The 18,008-nt window shown below is 42.0% G+C and overlaps 1 long non-coding RNA gene across 2 annotated transcripts in view; it reads right to left on the bottom strand.

Moving 5' to 3' along the window:
• Positions 1–1,975: 1,975 nt before the first annotated feature.
• The window catches only part of LOC117981444 (uncharacterized), a 30,576-nt gene continuing 14,543 nt past the window's right edge, over positions 1,976–18,008 (bottom strand). Inside the window, exons 3-4 of one of the 2 annotated variants that reach the window (XR_004672980.1) lie at positions 2,912–2,984; positions 1,976–2,544 (exon numbers count right to left, since the gene is read on the bottom strand). This is a non-coding gene — a long non-coding RNA (uncharacterized LOC117981444). The remainder of the gene's footprint in view (positions 2,545–2,911; positions 2,985–18,008) is intronic. The other variant, XR_004672985.1, reaches the window with a different exon arrangement.

The raw sequence follows: 18,008 nt of genomic DNA, 5'->3' as shown, positions 1-18,008 counted from the left end.
GGAGTGATAATGATTTCTGAAGGCTGGGTTTAAAACACTCATACCCTCAGATCTCAAATACCTTTAATGAGTCATCAAGGGTTTTTTCCCTCAAACAAAGACAATTTCCTCCCCTTACACACACACACACACACACACACACAAAATATTGTTTGTGCCAACTGTTAAAATAACAAATAATTTTGCCTTATTACACACAAAGAGGTATGATGCCATTCTATTTAGTATTCCCTGCCATTTTCTGATCATCTTCTATGTCCTAGGAAATGTCCTAGGCCCTCCAAGCATGCAAATTCATTTAATCCTTGCCACAATTTACTGTGGTAAAGAAACTGAAGATGGGAGCAGTTACATTGTCCGGGGCCACCTAGAGCATTCTGATCCTAAAACTATTATCTTAAGCAATAAATTACTCTGCCTCCCACAATTCAGAAGGCTGAATTATTTGCAAGGTACTATGAGAGGTATAAAGAGCAAAAGGCAGGGGCCCAGGTCACTTAACATAGTAAGCCATTGGAAACAAGGAATTACGACTTCAGAGAAAGACCTGAGTTTGAGTCCCAGCTGTGCTAGGGATTTGTTGCATGACATTAAGTAAGTCACTCCACCACTCTGAGCCTCAGGTTCCTCATAAATAAAATGAAAATGCTAACAGTGCATACCCCATTAGGTTATCTTGGGGACTCAAGGAGATAAGGCATGGGAAGCACTCAGTACAGTGCTTGGCATGTGATGAGCCCTGAATAAATGTTACCTTTCATTAGTATATTGAACATGATTTTATAGCTTACCTTGTGGATTTGGCATTTTATGATGCTTCTTTCTGCTGCTGAATACACTTTGTAAAAATCATTGAGATAGTTAACGTCTTGCTTCATTTATCTATTGGAGAATAGTGTTGTTTGTCCTATCAATATGTATAAAGTCATCCTATAGTATTACTAAATCTTTGTTTATATTTGCTCTAAGTGTTTCCCCAGATGTTTGTCTGCCCTTTAATTTTGCTTAACATACTTTCTGACATGCAGTTAATTTTTATGAAGTCAAACCTATCTAAATTTTACTTTGTGATTCCTTCCATTAATTTTAAGGATTTAAAAAATTCCTTTCTACACAGAGATTAGAGAGATATTTATCAACATTTTTTTCTAGGATAAAGATACATTTTAAAATGTAAAGTGATTCACAAAATAAATAGATTCTGAAATGTGATGTTGGTGGTTTCTTCTATTCATGAGCAACCTCCGTATCTCATGACTTGTATACCTTGGCATAGTGTTAATAATTATGATCACATAATCCTGTTTGGGGGATTAAATAAGAATCAGATTTAAGTCACTCATCCTGAGAGTTCTTTCATGAGTTAGCCCACTGTCCCCTTCTCAAGTAGAGAGATTTCTAGAACCTAAGAAGTCACACAGATCTCTAAGAATGCATTCATGAATGTGAAAGATCTCCTTAGTATGGCCCTGGCCCTCAAGGGGCTCTCTTTGTTTTCCCCATAATTCCTGTGATACAGAGAAAAGACTTTGGTATGAGGCTGATCCAGGTTAGGAGTTCAACCCTACCCTCGACAGTATGATTCCCTAAATTCATACATGAGAAATCCCCTGAGGCTCTGTTTCCTCATTTAGAAAATGGAAGAAAATAACAGACCTGATTTCATACATAGATCTACTGTGAAGATTAAGGTAATGCATGTAAATCTCTTAGCACACCTGACGAACAACAAATGACCAACAAATATTAGCTAGTTTTCCGTTTTCTCCACCAGAAGATGACCATGGTTGTCCCTAAAGGCCCTGATGCCCAGCATTGACTCTGGAGTAAAACTCCTCTTACTATAGCAGGAGGCGTAAACCTCAGGATAATTCTAGCCTGATGAGACTGATATGGTAATAACTGGGAGATACTGGATCCAAAGTACAGTGTATTCATTTCCCAAGAATGCTGTAACAAATTACCACAAACTAGATGGCTTCAAAAACAAAATTTTATTCTCTCACAATGTGGGAGGCCAAAAGTCTGAAATCAAGGCGCGGGCAGGTTTGGTCTTTCTGGAGGGTCTGAAGGAGACAGTCCTATGCCTCTCTCCTAGCTTTCAGTGGCTGCGGGTAGTTCTTGGTGCTCTCCAACTGGTATCAACAGTCTTGGCTTCCATCTTCACACCACCTTCTCCTCTGTGTGTATCTTCCCTTCCTATGAGGACACTTGTCATTGGATTTAGGGCCCACCCAGATATTCCAAGATGATCTCATCTCAAGATCCTTAACTTAATTACACTGCAAAGTTGCTTGCTAAAAACAAAGTCATATTTGTTACCAGTGGAGAGTATCCAGGTTCTTGGCATCTTGAACAAAGAACTGGACAAAACGCACAAAGCAAGGAAAGAATGATGCAAAAAAAGCAGAGATCTATTGAAAATGAAAATACGGTCCACAGGATGGGAGCAGGCCCAAGCATAGGGGCTCAAACCCCCGTTTACAGAATTTTCTGGGATTTAAATACCATCTAGAGGTTTCCACTGGTTACTTGGTGTATGCCCTATGTAAATGAAGAGGATGAAGTAAAGTTACAAAGTCATTTACTCAGTGTAATCCCTATGTAAATAGAGAGGATTTTTCTTGTCATAGCTGAAGTGTTTCCATTTGATTTAGTTCTAGGAAGTCAGCATGAATTGGCCTTATATTCCCAGCCTCCAGACCCTATTCTCCTGCCTCACATTCACAGATTCAAGGTGAACACATTCTCAGGGTCCAAATGGACACGTATTTTGTTGGGGGTAGGAAGACGGGGGATGGAGGGAGTGCAGGGGGTCGGGACAGGGGCAGCCATTCAACCCACCATACATAATTTCCTACCATGTAGTGAAAGAGACCAGATACAGAGAGGTAATGATAATCAGCAGTACCTTGGGCAGTATTTTTGAAGAGTAAGGTGATCATTATCTGGGTTGCAGCATTTTTATCATCTCCTTTAAACATCTAAAACAACAGAAAACGCAGATATTGAAATTCGTGAAACCCAGAGGGGTAAAAATTATTGCCTGTGTACTATATCAAAAGATCAAAAAGTACATCTTTGGAGGAATTCGTGGTCACCGGCTGAAAATCCGAAAGATAAACAAGTCAGGAAATCCTCCCAGTTTGTTCTGAACAGGCATTCTCAGCTCAACAAGGATTTCTTGATTCTTTCTGCTGCTGGCACTTCTATTGATTGGGAAGGAAGATCCCAGGAGGGAAAGCATCAAGGTGATCTGAATAATATTCTTGAAAATGCCAATGCTTTGTAAATGCTAAAGATAAAACATGCCGACTATAGAGAGGAACAAGAGGTATCTTTTGTCAAATGAAAGAAACCGCTTATGTTGTGCACACCACGTTTACATTTTTTTACATCCTCTTTCATGGAGAGTGTTTTGTAAATTAGTTAAGGTAGTTATAACTGTGGTTCCTCAATTTCAAGACCCATTTTCCCTTTTCCAGGTCAACTTCACACACACTAACTTTAAGGGATTCCTCTTTATGGGAATTTTGTAATACTCAGAAAATTGTGACTTTAATGAAAGTGTTAGAGAAGAAATTTAATGGCTTAAAATCAGCTGTGTTATTTGAGAACATAAAGAGAATTTCAAGCCCAAAAAAAAACGGACTAATTATTGGTTCATGTAAATCACTGAGCATGTAGATAATGAATAAACATTTACATGTGTTTACATAATTTTGTATGAACAAATCTCAGAATCTATCCATTCTTTTCAGCAAGTTTTACTGAGTGCCTGTTGGGCCAGGGACCATGCTACTCTTTTCCTATTTAGGAGGTGCAGTGGGAGAGTGAAACACATGCCCAGTGTCATCAGTCCTAGGCTGCCCAACCTCTTCTAGACCTTCTATAGTGATGGGTATTCACTACCCTTCTAGAGCAGCCCATGCCACTGTTGAATCTTCCTAGTGTCCATAGGAAACAAGTAGAAAGTTGGCGAAAATGCAGATTCCTGGAGCCACTCCAGAAATTCTGATTTAGCTAGTGTGCTGTGGGACCCAGGAACCTGTCATATTAACATGCACCTTGGGTGACTCTGGTGCAATTGTTTCCCAGGTGGTTCACACACCAATATTTTGAAAACTACTTGTACAGTGGAGAGAGAAAGTGTCAATCATGCTGTTAGACCTGCTCGGTGAGCTTGAGGCATGCACAGGGCTGAGCCTCCTGGTAGTGAGTCAGAGGGCAGGAAAGGGTACCTCAGACAGTCTCCCTGGAATCGCCAAGAAAAAGTCACAGTTTTGCAGCCACGCAGAAAAAGTCATAGTTCACTCTCTCATTAACTGCTTATTGAGTACCAGTTATGTGACATACACTGTTCTTGGTGCAGAGGCTAAGCAAAGAATGAAACAGTCAAAAACCTCATCCTTCTTGGAGCTTACGTGCAAGTGGGGGAATAGCCCTCAATTGTGCTCCATTAGTTTCACTCATGCATGCATACATTCATCTGTTTCACAAGCATGGATTAGATCAGGCATTGTAGGGGAGTGCCATAGTTCAGAAATAAACACCACAGTCCCTACCTTCTAAGGAACCTACACTAAAGGGTGAGAGACAAACTAGTAAAACCTTACAGGACAGTTTATCAAGTGCAAAGATAGAAGAGTCTGGAGGTGTCATGAGAACTTGAAAAGAGCCAATCAAGGAAAGCCTCCCAGAAAAAGTGACAGTATACCTAAGCCTTGAAGGACAAGCAGGAGGTAATAGCAGCCACAGGCACATCTACATGAGAGGAAGACACTGCATGGAGCTCAGCATGATTGGAGCAAGGGTGAGCAGCAGAGAAAACCGATCCAGGAAGCTGCAGAGGCAGGTGGGGACCTTGACTATGAAGACAGGATTGTATCCTGACCTCCATGGGGAGCCACTGAAAGGTGTCAAGCAAAATGGAGTAACTTACTCTGATGTGTGTTTTAGAAAGATATTTCTGAGTTCAGTGAAAGGAATGAATTAAGAGGGCAGCGAGTACAGTCAGGAAATGAGAAGGACTTATTACAATAGAATGGGCCACAGTGACAGGGGCCTGAATACACTAAGGCACTGTGTATGCAGATGAAGAGGAAGGGACACAGCTGAGAGATATTTAAGAAGCGGAACTGAGAATACTCGAAGACTCGTTAGGTGTCAGGAGTATGAAGAATGACAGTCCCTAAAATAGTTGGATGACAATTATGTTCCCAAAATTTCTCATTAGCCTTTCCCTTAGGATTCCCTTAGTTTTCCATTTTTACATCCTCCTGGTTCCTCCCAGTCTTACTGCTGCTCACCATAAGTGAACCGAATTAATGGAGAGTTTGGCCATGGTCTCTGTGGAACAACTTACTCAAGTTGAATCCACATGCTTAAATACCCCAGTCAAATTTAAATTATCTTCAGGGGGTCAAATCAACTAATAAAAAAAAGAATTTAGTGATCATCTATGGCAGAAAATCCCAAAGAATTGGAAATTCTCCTTGCTGAGTAACTGAACCTGGAGTTCATACAAACCAAATTGCCCTCTACGGTATTCAGAAAATAAGGGCAGACCTGCAAATCCGGAAGAGTGGTTACCTCAAGGGGGCTGGGGGCAATGAGGGCAGAGGAAATGCAATTAAAGAAAAGGTAGAGATCTTCCATTATAATTATGGGGTTTTATTCTTTTGCTGGTGGTGTAACGTAAACGTTCACCTTTTTTTTTTCTTTTTTTTTTTTTTTTTTTTTGAGGCAGAGTTTTGCTTTTGTTGCCCAGGCTGGAGTGCAATGACACAATCTCAGCTCATCACAACCTCCACCTCCCAGGTTCAAGTAATTCTCATGCCTCAGCCTCCAGAGCAGCTGGGATTACAGGCATGTACCACCACACCCAGCTAATTTTGTATTGTTAGTAGAGATGGGGTTTCTCCATGTTGGTCAGGCTGGTTTCGAACTCCCAACCTCAGGTGATCCACCTGCCTCAGCCCCCCAAAGTGCTAGGATTACAGGCGTGAGCCACTGCGCCTTGCCAAATGTTCATCATTTTATACACTGTGTGATGGGCCTGAAACGATTCAGACATAACTGAGATCCCTTTAGGGCTCTCCTCACTAACTGTGATCTGGAGAAAAGGTTCCAGGAGACCCTTTAGCAAGTGACAACTGTTTCTTCTTCACCTGGGTACTGGTAGATTATTCTATATCTGAAGGGATCTTATGCATGGAGAGTAATGTCTGTTGCTAGTTGTATTCTGATTGCTTCCTGATAGACTAAACACATGAATCTAGTAAACAAAACTTTGAAAATCAAAGGAAAACATTGAAAGAAAGACAACAGAGATAAATTTAAGCCTGTGATTTTTATATCACATAACTCAAAGCCCTAGACACTCTCTAGAGACAGACGGTTGAGTGACCCATGCTGTGCCTCCTACCCTGGTTTCCCACCAGTGTTTCCGCCTGACTATATATTGTACTGGCTCACCACACAGTAGATTATTATTAATGATGAGTTCTATAGTTTAAAGACATTTCATAAACAATGGATTTTGAAATTAGAAATTTTAATTTCCTCCATTTTTCCTTCAAAGCCAGAATTTAGGCATAGCCAGTTTACTATATACATGCAAACACATATGCATAATGTATACATACAAACACACACTCACAGTATGGTTAATGACCAAATGGGCCCAACAGAAAAGAGCAATATAAAATTACTGAACAAAAGGCTGGGCATGGTGGCACATGCCTGTAATCTTAGCACTTTGGGAGGCCGAGGTGGGTGGATTACTTGAGGTCAGGAGTTCAAGACCAGCCTGGGCAAAATGGCAAAACCCCATCTCTACTAAAAATACAAAAATTAGCCAGGCATGGCGGTGAGAGCCTGTAATCCCAGCTACTCAGGAGGCTGAGGCAGGAGAATCACTTGAACCTGGGAAGCAGAGGTTGCAGTGAGCTGAGATAGCACCACTGTACTCCAGCCTGGGCAACAGAGTGAGACTCCTTCTCCAAAATAAAATAAAATAAAATTACTGAACAAAGATCCCATTTTTCTGTTGGTTTGTTAAAGGGAAGAAGCTTTTTTTTTTTTTTTTAATGTATTGACTTCTCCATAAAGCCTTCTGTGATCATTTTATGCACACTAAGCTCTCACTGAGGGCTGGTACTGATACCTTTTGTGTGAGCTTATAGCTTTCACTCTGCTAAGCCCACAATTACCACTCTGGTACTTGTCAAGTCAGCAGATGAATGAATGAAAGATTAAAGTACAAAATAGTAACAAATAGATGAACGGTTGAACAATTTGTCTGGTCAATTTTTTCACACATGAATTGTGTTCTGCCCTCATTAAAGTTATGGGTCATCCACAATATGAACACATATATAAATTTCTGCAGGTGTTAATTTCATAGCCAGAATCCATACCTGACAACATTTTCATGTGTGAACACTTAGAATTAAGGCAAAATGTCTTTCTTAAACTAACATGATTACCCTTGACAGTAGCAGTATAAACAGACTTAGGTCAGAGATTTGTTAATTATCTTTTTGCAACTAACATCCACTTTGTAGATCTGCGTTACCATGAAAAGGCTTTTATTGGGAAGCATGTTGGGAATCTCTGGTGCATAAATCTGCCAGAATGCAAGCAAAGACTAGCTTATTGCCTACTTTTTGATGACTTTTCTTTCACGAACAAACCGAAAGGGCCACAAGTTGATCACAATAGTTTCCTCACTCAACAGAAAGAAATGAATACTTAATGTTAAAATCCAATTCAGTTACTGTTGGTTGGGCATCTGCTAGCAAAAGGACCGGGATAGATGGAGCAGTGAAGTGCAAAGATATCCACAAGAAGTTGTCAATCTAGGTAGAGTTGCAGGCATTTCATTCTTTGTTTATTTACTTAACTAGTATTTATTTAACATATGCTATGAGCCAGGCACTTTTGCTAGGCCCTGGTGATAGACATATACATACAGGCACGGTCCATTTCCAAAGTGAGTTTGTAGTGCTATAGGTAAGACAAATATTAAATAATGGGTATACGAACAAATATAAATTATGAACAAAGTTAAATGAGAGAAACAACGAAATTCTATGAAAGAGAATAATAGGGGATAATGTTCTTTAAATGTAGGGTTCAGATGCGACATTTACAAGAAAGTATCCTTTGTGCTGCCTCCTACCTGTGATCCTTATATTTCATGTTATACTGTGAGTAATAAGGGCTGGTATAAGATGCAGGAAGTTCTGTGGGCAAATAGGTTAAAAAGGCATTTCGCTCCAGCTAAGCGATTCTTATGGAAAAGACAGTTTTTTGAGGGAAGTGTCTTTCTTCACAGTTTCCCTGAAAATGGACAGAGATTTCATATGTGAAGAAAACTGCATGAACAAAGGAAGAGAGGAAGAAAAGCAAAGTGTGTCTAGGAAACAGCAAGGAGTTGAGTATAGCTAAAGAACAAGGTATGATAGGGATCAGATTATGAAGGTCCTAGAATGCCAGGCCAAGGAGTGTAAACCTTACCCTTTAGGCACTAGGGAGCCATGGATAGCTTATGAGCAGGGTAATGGGATGCTCATACCTGTGCTTTAGAAACCCAGCATGGCACATGAGTGGAGAGTGTTTGTACAAAGGATACACTAAAGTTGGCTAGAACAATGAGATCCAGATGAGATTTTTAAAAGCAAGCAAAATGTCCATGGTTCACCTGAGAATAATGAGGGCTTGACATGGGACAGTGGGTGCAAAAATGGAAGGACATGACAAATGGCAAATGCTGACTAGGTGATCTGCCTGGCTAGACACAGTCCAGTCCTGATGGGCCTTAATAAGTGAGAAGGTTGTGTCAGTTGTGACACTGAAATCTTGAATTTTAGAAACTAGAAAGCTGGTTGTGTCACATCTATGGAATAGATGCTTTGTTTGATTTGGGATATGTTGAATTTGGGGGTTTGCAGAGCCTTCTGTCCTGCAGCCTTTAGAAGTTCAGATCCGTAGCACCCAAGCCAGAATTACCGAGCGAGAGGCGAGTGGCTTGATTCACTGAGGGAGCTACAATCCAGACCTTGAGTCTCAGGGCTCTGCATCTGTTTTGTTTAGCCAGGGAATTATTAAAAATATTTACTGTACTCAAGTCTGGGCCTCCCCTGAGAATTGGGATCACAGTGCCTAACCTAATATTCTCTGATTATTACTGCTAATAATTCTTTATTGGGGAAATCAAATAGTTATAACTTTTCACTGTTGTTGGAAAAGCTTGAGGGGTGAGTCATGTATTACCCATAGAGGAACTCTGTCCACACTAGGTGCGTAGTAAAATTAAGTTCAAATAAAATGCTGTGGAAGAGTGTTTCATTTCAGAAAGGCTTACAGTCATTCCCTTACTGGAAATCAGTGTTAGAGGGCATTAAAAGGCTGTATGCCCTCTGTAGCATTTAATATAAGGGCTCCATTTTTCTTTTAGTCTACATGAGGTTGATACTAAAATTTGTAAGCGGTAAAAGCAGTTGCAGGAGACTTTTTCATTTATGGTACTCTATCATTTATGAAACACACTTGCCAACATTGCTCTTCTGATCCTCACAACAAATCAGCAGAGTTTGTGCTGCTGCCCCTCCTTTCCTTCAAAGAAACTGAGGCTCAGAGAAGTCACAGGTGGTTCATAGGGTCACCTAAGTAGAAAGCGTCAGAGCCAAGGTTGAGTCCAGAGCCTTATCATTGTAAACTGTATATTCGTGTAGCAGTTTGTAGTTAACAATGCACTTTCATGATAACCTGCTAAATTTTCCCAAGGACCCAGTTTGGTAGTCCCTGTTGATACTCTTTACAGCAGAGGGACTTGAGAAGCTGAATGACTTGACAATAGTCACATGAGAGGGGGGAGCTGAGACTCCTAGCCTGGGCACTCTCTCTCCACTCCCCACCCTGGGTGGGCCTCCTTCTAAGACCCCAGAGGGTAGGATCCACTGATTATCGTTACTCTCAGACAACCAGGACTCTCATCTGTTGCACACTACAGGACCAAAATAGCTCCCATGAGTTCTTCCTTCTTCACACACCCTAACCCGATATATACTGCTGAGGAAAACATCTTTAAAACCGCAGGAGAATCCCTTGAACCCAGGAGGCAGAGGTTGCAGTAAGCTGAGATCACGCCACTGCACTCCAGCCTGGGTGACAGAGTAAGACTCTGAAAAAAGAAAAGAAAAGAAAGAAAAAGAAAAATGCTGACCATTCCTTGAAGTTTTTCAAAGATTCCAGATTCAAGTGCCCAAGATTGAATTTCATCAATACATACCTATACATACCACCACCAATATCATCCCTTTCATGGAGTTTACCAAGGGGAAAAAAGCTCTTTGAATGCCAAAGCCAGTCCCCAGTGCCAGTTGCTAATGGCACCTATGTTGTCAGCTCAGCTGATCACTCCAGGCACTAGCCAGAGAACACAGAGTAACCCTTCCCAGCACACAGACTGTTGAAAGTAGCTTGAGTATAACTGAGTTACTTTGAGCTACTCATATCGTGGAGCCTGATAGCAACAGGTATCACAAAGCATACTCTGAAAGCATTGAAGCATAATGCAGGTTTTACCAAAAGTTTCTTAATGGAGATAGAGGAGGAGGTTCACATTTTATATTACAAAGCAAAACCTCCTTTAACTCATTCTTGGAAATCTCTCTGTTTCCCCAAAGCACCTTTCTGTATAGCTGCTCCTCCCTCTCTCCTCCTTCCTGCAACTTCTCTACACCCATTCCTCTCCTGTAGCCACTGCTACCATGCCCAGTATCTCTCTTTCGGTAGAGCAACTGACACCCCTAGCCATCAACCCTACTCAGGAAACCTAAGACTATTCCTTGGGATCTGTTCTCTTTAAAGTTTGGGAACTGTTGAACAGAAAGAGAGAGAGCTGGAGAAAAATACAAATCTAAAAACTGTTAATTTCATTATTGTTCCTGCCCAAAAATACTGACATAACAGCCAACATTTTCTATTCCTGATTCTTTGCATACTTTCTCTCTAATGCTCAAAACAGCCTTATAAGGCAAATAAAGATCTCCATTTTACAGATGAGAATGCTGAGGCTCAGAGGAATTAAAACTACTTACCAGCTACAGATGTAAAGTGGCAGGCCCAAATCTACCTGACTTTGAACCCCATGCATACCCCAGCACACTGCACAGAGACAGAACATCAGAACATGTTTTGATGTTTTTCCTTTGGGAGCCCTCTCCTCCCAGCCATTCAACTCAAGCCAGCTGCAACCCCCTCCCCCATTCCACCTTGTGTTTCCTCTGGCCAGAGGGAAAAGGAAGTTTGTTACGTTTCAGCTGATAGACCCACTTCCTGAGCCAGCCCAAGGTGCTGGTGCACACATGGCCCAGCTCTCCCATGCGGAGACCTGCTCAATACCCTCTAGTCACATCTGGGACATATTTAAAATTACCTCTAACCACAACTGCAAAGTAAGATCGCAGAGATTAAGCAAGTGCCATAGGCTTGCTTGCTAAGGTTCAGCATGGGAGATCTGTGTCCCTACTTCCCCTACTCTGGCTCTGACCAGGAAAACTGGGCAACTTAACATGGGAAGTTTGATCCAATTGTTTCCAGTTGAGAGCAAGCGCAGAATCCTTGGTTGTCTTCTGGACTCAGTGACTTCTTGCAAGTGGGGAGCAATGGGAGGTAGTGGAGGGTGAGTTGCGGTGAAGCAATCAGCCTTGAAACTGAACTGGCCCAAGCATGTGTCCTAGCTCTGCCACTCACTATCTGTGTAACCCTGGGTAAGTTACCTAACTTCCCACCTGCAGTGGTGTTTCCTTGCCTGAATATGAGAGGGTTGTTAAGGAGTAATGATAGAAAGCCTGCATCTAAAACAAAGGCTTCAGTAAACGTAATTTATCCTCATTATTATTCCCAGTGGGACCGTTGGCTCTCTCCTATCCTCCCTAACATTGGGGCAATCTTTTAACCTCTGGGCCCCAGATTTCCTCACCTGCATTGGCTGGTCAGAGGCGATCATCTCTCAGGTCCCTTCCTGCATTGGTTTTCTATGAAGCAACCTCCGTTTGGCATTTATTTTCCTGCTTGTTGGCTGAAAATAAATTCACTCATTCCCAAAACCTCTTGGAAAAAGAGGGACTCTGCTTGGCATGGGCTTTCATTGGAAACAGCTCTTCTTTTCCAGAATAGCAATAAAAAGCATGTGTTGTTTGCTGTTTGTTCAAGTTCAGAGAGAAAGAGAAATGGTGAGAGTGACTTCATGGGACAAAGAGACCTAGGATGGAATCGGGGTGGGAGGACAGGTATTTTTAGCATATTAAATCCGTAATCTGGGGCTTTGAGGGAACTTCTACTCTGTGTGGGTTTGCCTAGAGTACACACCTGTTGTGTGATAAAAATAACAGTATGGCATTCTTAGAGTCCTCCATCCTGGAGTGGTAGTCTTCAAATCAGAACCCAGGGAGTGACAGTCAACATTGAAAGGTGCCAAGGATGGGGAGCAGGGACGTGATGAAATAAGTATTCGCCCATGATAGAGAGGAGGAAAAAAGGAGAGAAAGAGAAGCAGTACGATCCGGGCTCTGATCAGCTGGGCCCCTGCTGTTGGCCAAGCAAGCAGGCTTTGCCGGGAGCTTCCCGAAGACAGCTGTCCAGCCAACCCCATGCAAGCTCCTGCCAGGAGGCATCATTACAGACGAGTGTCTGATCAGCTCCATCGAGATCACATTAAAGGCTCTCCTACCCACCCCCCTTCTGAAAGAGTGTTACCGTTTGGACAGATTTTCAGGGTCACTTTCTGACCCATCTCTGGAAAAACAAAGACTGTCAGACCCCTCCTGACTTATTTGCTAATGGGAACAAAAACCATACATCTTTATTCAAAATAAAGAATGATGCCCAGCACTAGCCCTTGGACTCTTTGAGGGACTTCTGCTTCCTTTTCCCTTGCATGTTCCACTACCCTTTGGCCACTCCTGGAAATAAGTGCCCTTCCAGTTAAGCATGCTTTGACTAATTAATTTATTCCATCTGTTCTTTCCTCTGGAACTTTGACCATGACACAAAAGGTTCTGAAACAGATTTGGGTCTTATATTGATAACCAGGTCACCGATAATGGATGGAGAGTAGAGTATGGAAGGCTGAAGGAAAGGGGCATATAAGTTTTGTCCCCTTACATGTGCCTGGCTTTTAGGCAAATCTCTGATTTATCCAGTCCATTAAAGGCATGGAGACATCTGAAACTGCATACGAGAAAAGCTAATCTCTGCATTGCAAGGGAATTTTTAAAACCTTACCCTATTCAAGTTACTGGTAGAAATAACGAGGAGGAAGAGAAGTAAACAAACTAATGAATAACTGTTCATGATTCATGTTAATAAATGAATAAACACACTAATGGATTTGCCGACCATAAGCCAACTCCTCGACCAGGTGGTTTATTTGTTTTTTAACTCTCAGAACAAGTTTGTGAGTAGGTAGAATAATGCCTGTGTTACAGGCAAGACAGCTATACCTCACAGAAGTGGAATAACTTGCTTTCAGACACTCAGACCTTGAGTGGCAGAGCACAATTCAAATTCAGGTCAGCATCACTCTAAAATCTGCTACTCCTCCCAAGCCACATTGAGACATGTGCATTTCTTTGTTGTGAGTTTGTCTCTTCCAGAATTCTGACAGCTCAGAGTCTTTGGCAGGACCCCACCATGTCTTCAGAGGTGGAGAAAATCAGTGACCACTGCTAGGGTGGGCAAGCTCTCCCTGACAGCTTGGGAGAAGCAAACATTGCCTTCTATGCACAGGCTTCCTTCATTGAGTTAGTCACCTTTATTTGAAGTCAAATGCCACTTATCTAAATTGACAGCAGGTTGCTGATCAAATATTACTGAGTCTTCTCTAGGTGTGAACCTGGGTGAGTTCCTCTGTATACCCTTGGTTAATGTCTTGTGACTGTGGGAGCCAGAACCGAGGAGTCTGGCTCAGTCTAACACAAGGTGACAGCTAACACCCAAAGGAGAAAACAGTCCCTCTCTACTGTTTCCCACATTCCCCATATTTACAGTGTGCACACTGCAAACCCAGTCTGCAATGGACTTTTTAACACACCAGGTGTTACCACTTGGAAAGGTCATTTTTACATTTGCAATCTTTGCATTGTGTTCCCTGCTATGGATTATGGAGCAAGCGAATGAAAAGCAAGCGTCCAGTGTAAGTGTGTATTTGGTTCCTCTGATACCCTGTTGGAAGAGGCTTACCAAGGGAGAGGCCCAGGCCATATGGGCTGGGGTGGGGGTGCTGGTGGCCAGGCTCAGTGCCCCAGAGGTTCACGGTGGCTCTTGGTTGATGTTGAGGCACTCTGAGGGAGTCAGGACAGACTTTCTTCAGTGCAAGAGCAATGCCCGTTCCAGCCTGAAGTCGATTGCGATAACCTTGACAACAGGAACAATGAGCGGCACATCATTTTCCTGAGGATGCATCGGTACACGGAAAGATCTCTGCCAAATCTCATCCCCTTGCCAAGGCTTCCAGGTGTTTCTTTGTGTTCGCGCAGAGAACTAACATCATTTTTTCCTTCAGTTCAGAAGAGGTGGTCCAAAGTGTTTAAGCGACAGTAGTTGCAACATGTCAGAGTGGGAATTTATTATCTCAGCCCCAATAGGTCTTAATAAGCCTTACACAACTGTTTAGGCATTTATTCTATTAACGGCTGTTCATTCTGGTGGCTTCACCTGAATATTCATGATCTTCCTATCCCCAGAGCTTCAGCATAGCAGCTGTTTAAAACCCACAGCAAATGTTCAAGAGAGTTCCACAAATATAAACACCCTCACAGCTGAATGTTCCAGCTCTGGCCTCACAGAGGCTAAGCCATGAAACATTTATGTGGAGTGGTTTTTGGAGGGCAGCATTTACAAAACTTAAATAATCTTTCCCCTTTGGGGAGCCCTCAACTCTGTTTGAAACATAACCACGAGGACAAAGGGTCCAGGAGGACCCAAGTCCACGAAGATAACTGCCCCCTACTTGCTTCCTCCTAGAAAGGGAGGTTCTGAATAAATTCTAACAGGAAGGGAGCTAGAGTGAGCTGGGGGTGGGCTGGGTGGATGTGCAACCCACTTCAGGGGAGAGGGCCAAGCCAGTTCCCTGTGAAAGAGTGAGATGGTTTGTACAGGGAATATTTTTACTGTAAATATATCAAAAGAGAAGGCACTGGTGGTGGTTTTTCCAAAGGGATATAACCAGGAATGACAGGATTAAATTAGCGAGAGCACGATATGACATGAAATTTCGTGAGATCTCCCTCTTGAGCATATGTTTCCTGCCTTTCAAGTAAGAATGCAAAGTAGAAAAAGTTCAGGCCCATCTTTATGATTGGACAAATCTCCCCCTTGGGCAAGTCACTTAACCACTTTGTGCCTCAACGTCCTCATTTATAAACTAGAGGGGAGGGGGATGTTGTGTCAAAGAAAATGACAAGGTGATGGCATTGTGTAAACCGGTAATGTATTATAATTAATGTATTAGAAATACACATTCCCATTGTCTTTGACTTATCCAGAGAAGAGTTTTAAGAATTAGTTTAAAAGCATAAAGCTAAAGATAAGTAAGCATACTTTTCTAGCCTGTTTGTGGAAGACCAAGCTCACCTTGACCAGTGAGGACAGTAGGGGGAACGAGGATATGGGAATTCAGTGAAAGAACATGGGTTGTGGAGTCAGATTAATGTGGATTCAAATTCCTGCATTACTGCTGCAATTTGGGCAAATAATGGAGCTTTTCTGAGCCCAGTTCCTTCATTTGTAATACATAAAAAATATCTTACACATTTGTCACAAGGTTTGAGATGTGTGCAATACACAGCACAGTGCCTGGCATGACATAGCTGCTCACCAGATGTGATTCCCTTCTCCCACCTCTGCTATGAGAGCACAGCTAGCCTGTCACCCCAAGCAGGCCCACCCCACGGCCCCCTGCCCATGGCAGTGGTGATCTGGGAGCCCACAGTTAGGTGGACAGACAGAATAGCACGGTTGCCAGCCAGAGATTTCTCCAGCCAGTACGCCATCTCTGCAGGTCAAGAATCTGGGTTCATTCTTCCCTGGGAACTCTATGGGCTGAAGAAGAAGGAGAGAGAGAAAGGCTTTTCGAAACTTCCAAAGGAAGATGCCCACCCCCGGTCAAGGCCCCACTGCTTGTGCCTCCCCAGAACGCACGTGGGGAATGCTCACATGTGTTGTGTCATCTGCTTTTTGTATCCATGTCCCTCAGTAGGGAACTGCTTCTCCACCTTTTGTAAATGTCATCCTTGGATTCACATTAAAAAACCCTCAAATCCTTTCATGGTATCTGGAATTCCAAAATAAAAGAAATACAATGACCAACATCCAGTCAATGTGATGATAATATCAACGTGTTTTTTAAACTGTGCAACCTTTCTCCCTAATACAGCTTTGTATCCCAAGCTTGAAAAAAATCATAATATAAATGAGAATGAGAAAATCAAACATGGTAAAAATGAATTAATGTAAGCGGGTGTCAAACGTTATAATAGAGGAGCAGAGCACGTCCCTGGGAGCATTGAGGAAGAGGGAGTCTGCTGAGAGAAGCAGGGGAAGAGCTGCAGAGAGAAGGGCACGATTTGAGTATACATTTTCTGAATCGAAAAGCTGGAACAGTTATTCCAAGGACAGGCAACTGAATGGACAAAGTTCTTAAGGGAAGGAAAAGGATGATGTGACAAGGAAATGACAAAAAGCTCCTCATGGCTGAAGTGGTTGAGTGGGGAGCACTGTTGGAGAAGGTTCCAGAACTTTGTGCTGGGCTGAGATGCTGGACCGTATCCTGTAGGCAGAGGTGGAATAATATCATCAGGACTCTATTTTAGAAGAAGAATGCATGCATGTGTATGATGTTTAAAAATTGAGTTAGGGAGACCAGAGACAGAGAGATCCTATGCTCTTGATCTCACCCTGCCAATTACCCCCACAAGGTGGCTATTGTTTCTATTTCCCTTTAACAGTAAGGAAACTGGAGCTCGAAGCAGCCCATGACTTGATCTTTAGCTGTTAAGTGGCAGAGCTGAGACTCAAACACAGACCTCTTGATTTCAAGTCAAGGGCTGTTTTTACTTCTCACAACTCATTAGCTACTACAATCACAAAATGCAGACCCTGAGTTGCTTTCAGGGGTTCTGAACTTCTTTATGCTATGGACCCATTTAACATCTGGTGAATCATGGACCTCTTCTCAGAGTAGTTTTTTAAACACATAAAAGAAAGTGCATTGAGCAACTAAAGTTACTAAGTATGTTGTGATCAAATATACACACATTATAAAATATATAACTATCAAATCCATGTATCAAAATATTTCAAATATTGTGCTATGGCAAGAATAGTGCTTCTGTATTCCTGCATCGCAAAGCAAGCTCTATTAGAGGGATTAATATCTACCAGAATTTCAAGATAGTGGTAAATGTAAATAATGTTTCAAGACATCTTCAACAATTGCAATGTGATATGAAGATATCTGTGATTTCTAGAGAGGACAAAGTCCTGGCTTTTGCTAATATTACTGCGACTTGCTCACCATCCTAATTAGTAGACATGATAAATTTCTTTTAGAGATTAGTGAACATAAAGGTGTAATTTATTTTCTCATCCAAATTCAAATATCCCTGAATAATATCCATGAACCCTGGATAAGAACCTCAGGAAATATTTCAAATTTGAGATAGTCCATAAGATGATTTCCAAAATATTTAGGAATTACATCTTTTTTTTCCCAAATGAACCAAGAAGTAGAATTTCCATGATGAAATAGTTCAAAGCAGAAAAACTCTGGCTGAAGCTGTGTAGGAAGGAATCCCAAGTCTCCTCATTGTGCCTCTTAGACCCACGAACCCCCAATAGAGCCAACCCATGAGACATCTCCTTCACAGAAAGTACTTTGTTATGGTTTCCCAGCACTTGTTGGCCGTGCTCAGCTTTCTCGAGGCAAGGGTCTAGAA

The sequence above is a fragment of the Pan paniscus genome, chromosome 1 (assembly GCF_029289425.2).
Source record: "Pan paniscus chromosome 1, NHGRI_mPanPan1-v2.0_pri, whole genome shotgun sequence".
NCBI lineage: Eukaryota > Metazoa > Chordata > Mammalia > Primates > Hominidae > Pan > Pan paniscus.
This window is presented reverse-complemented; position numbering and strand designations above follow the sequence as displayed.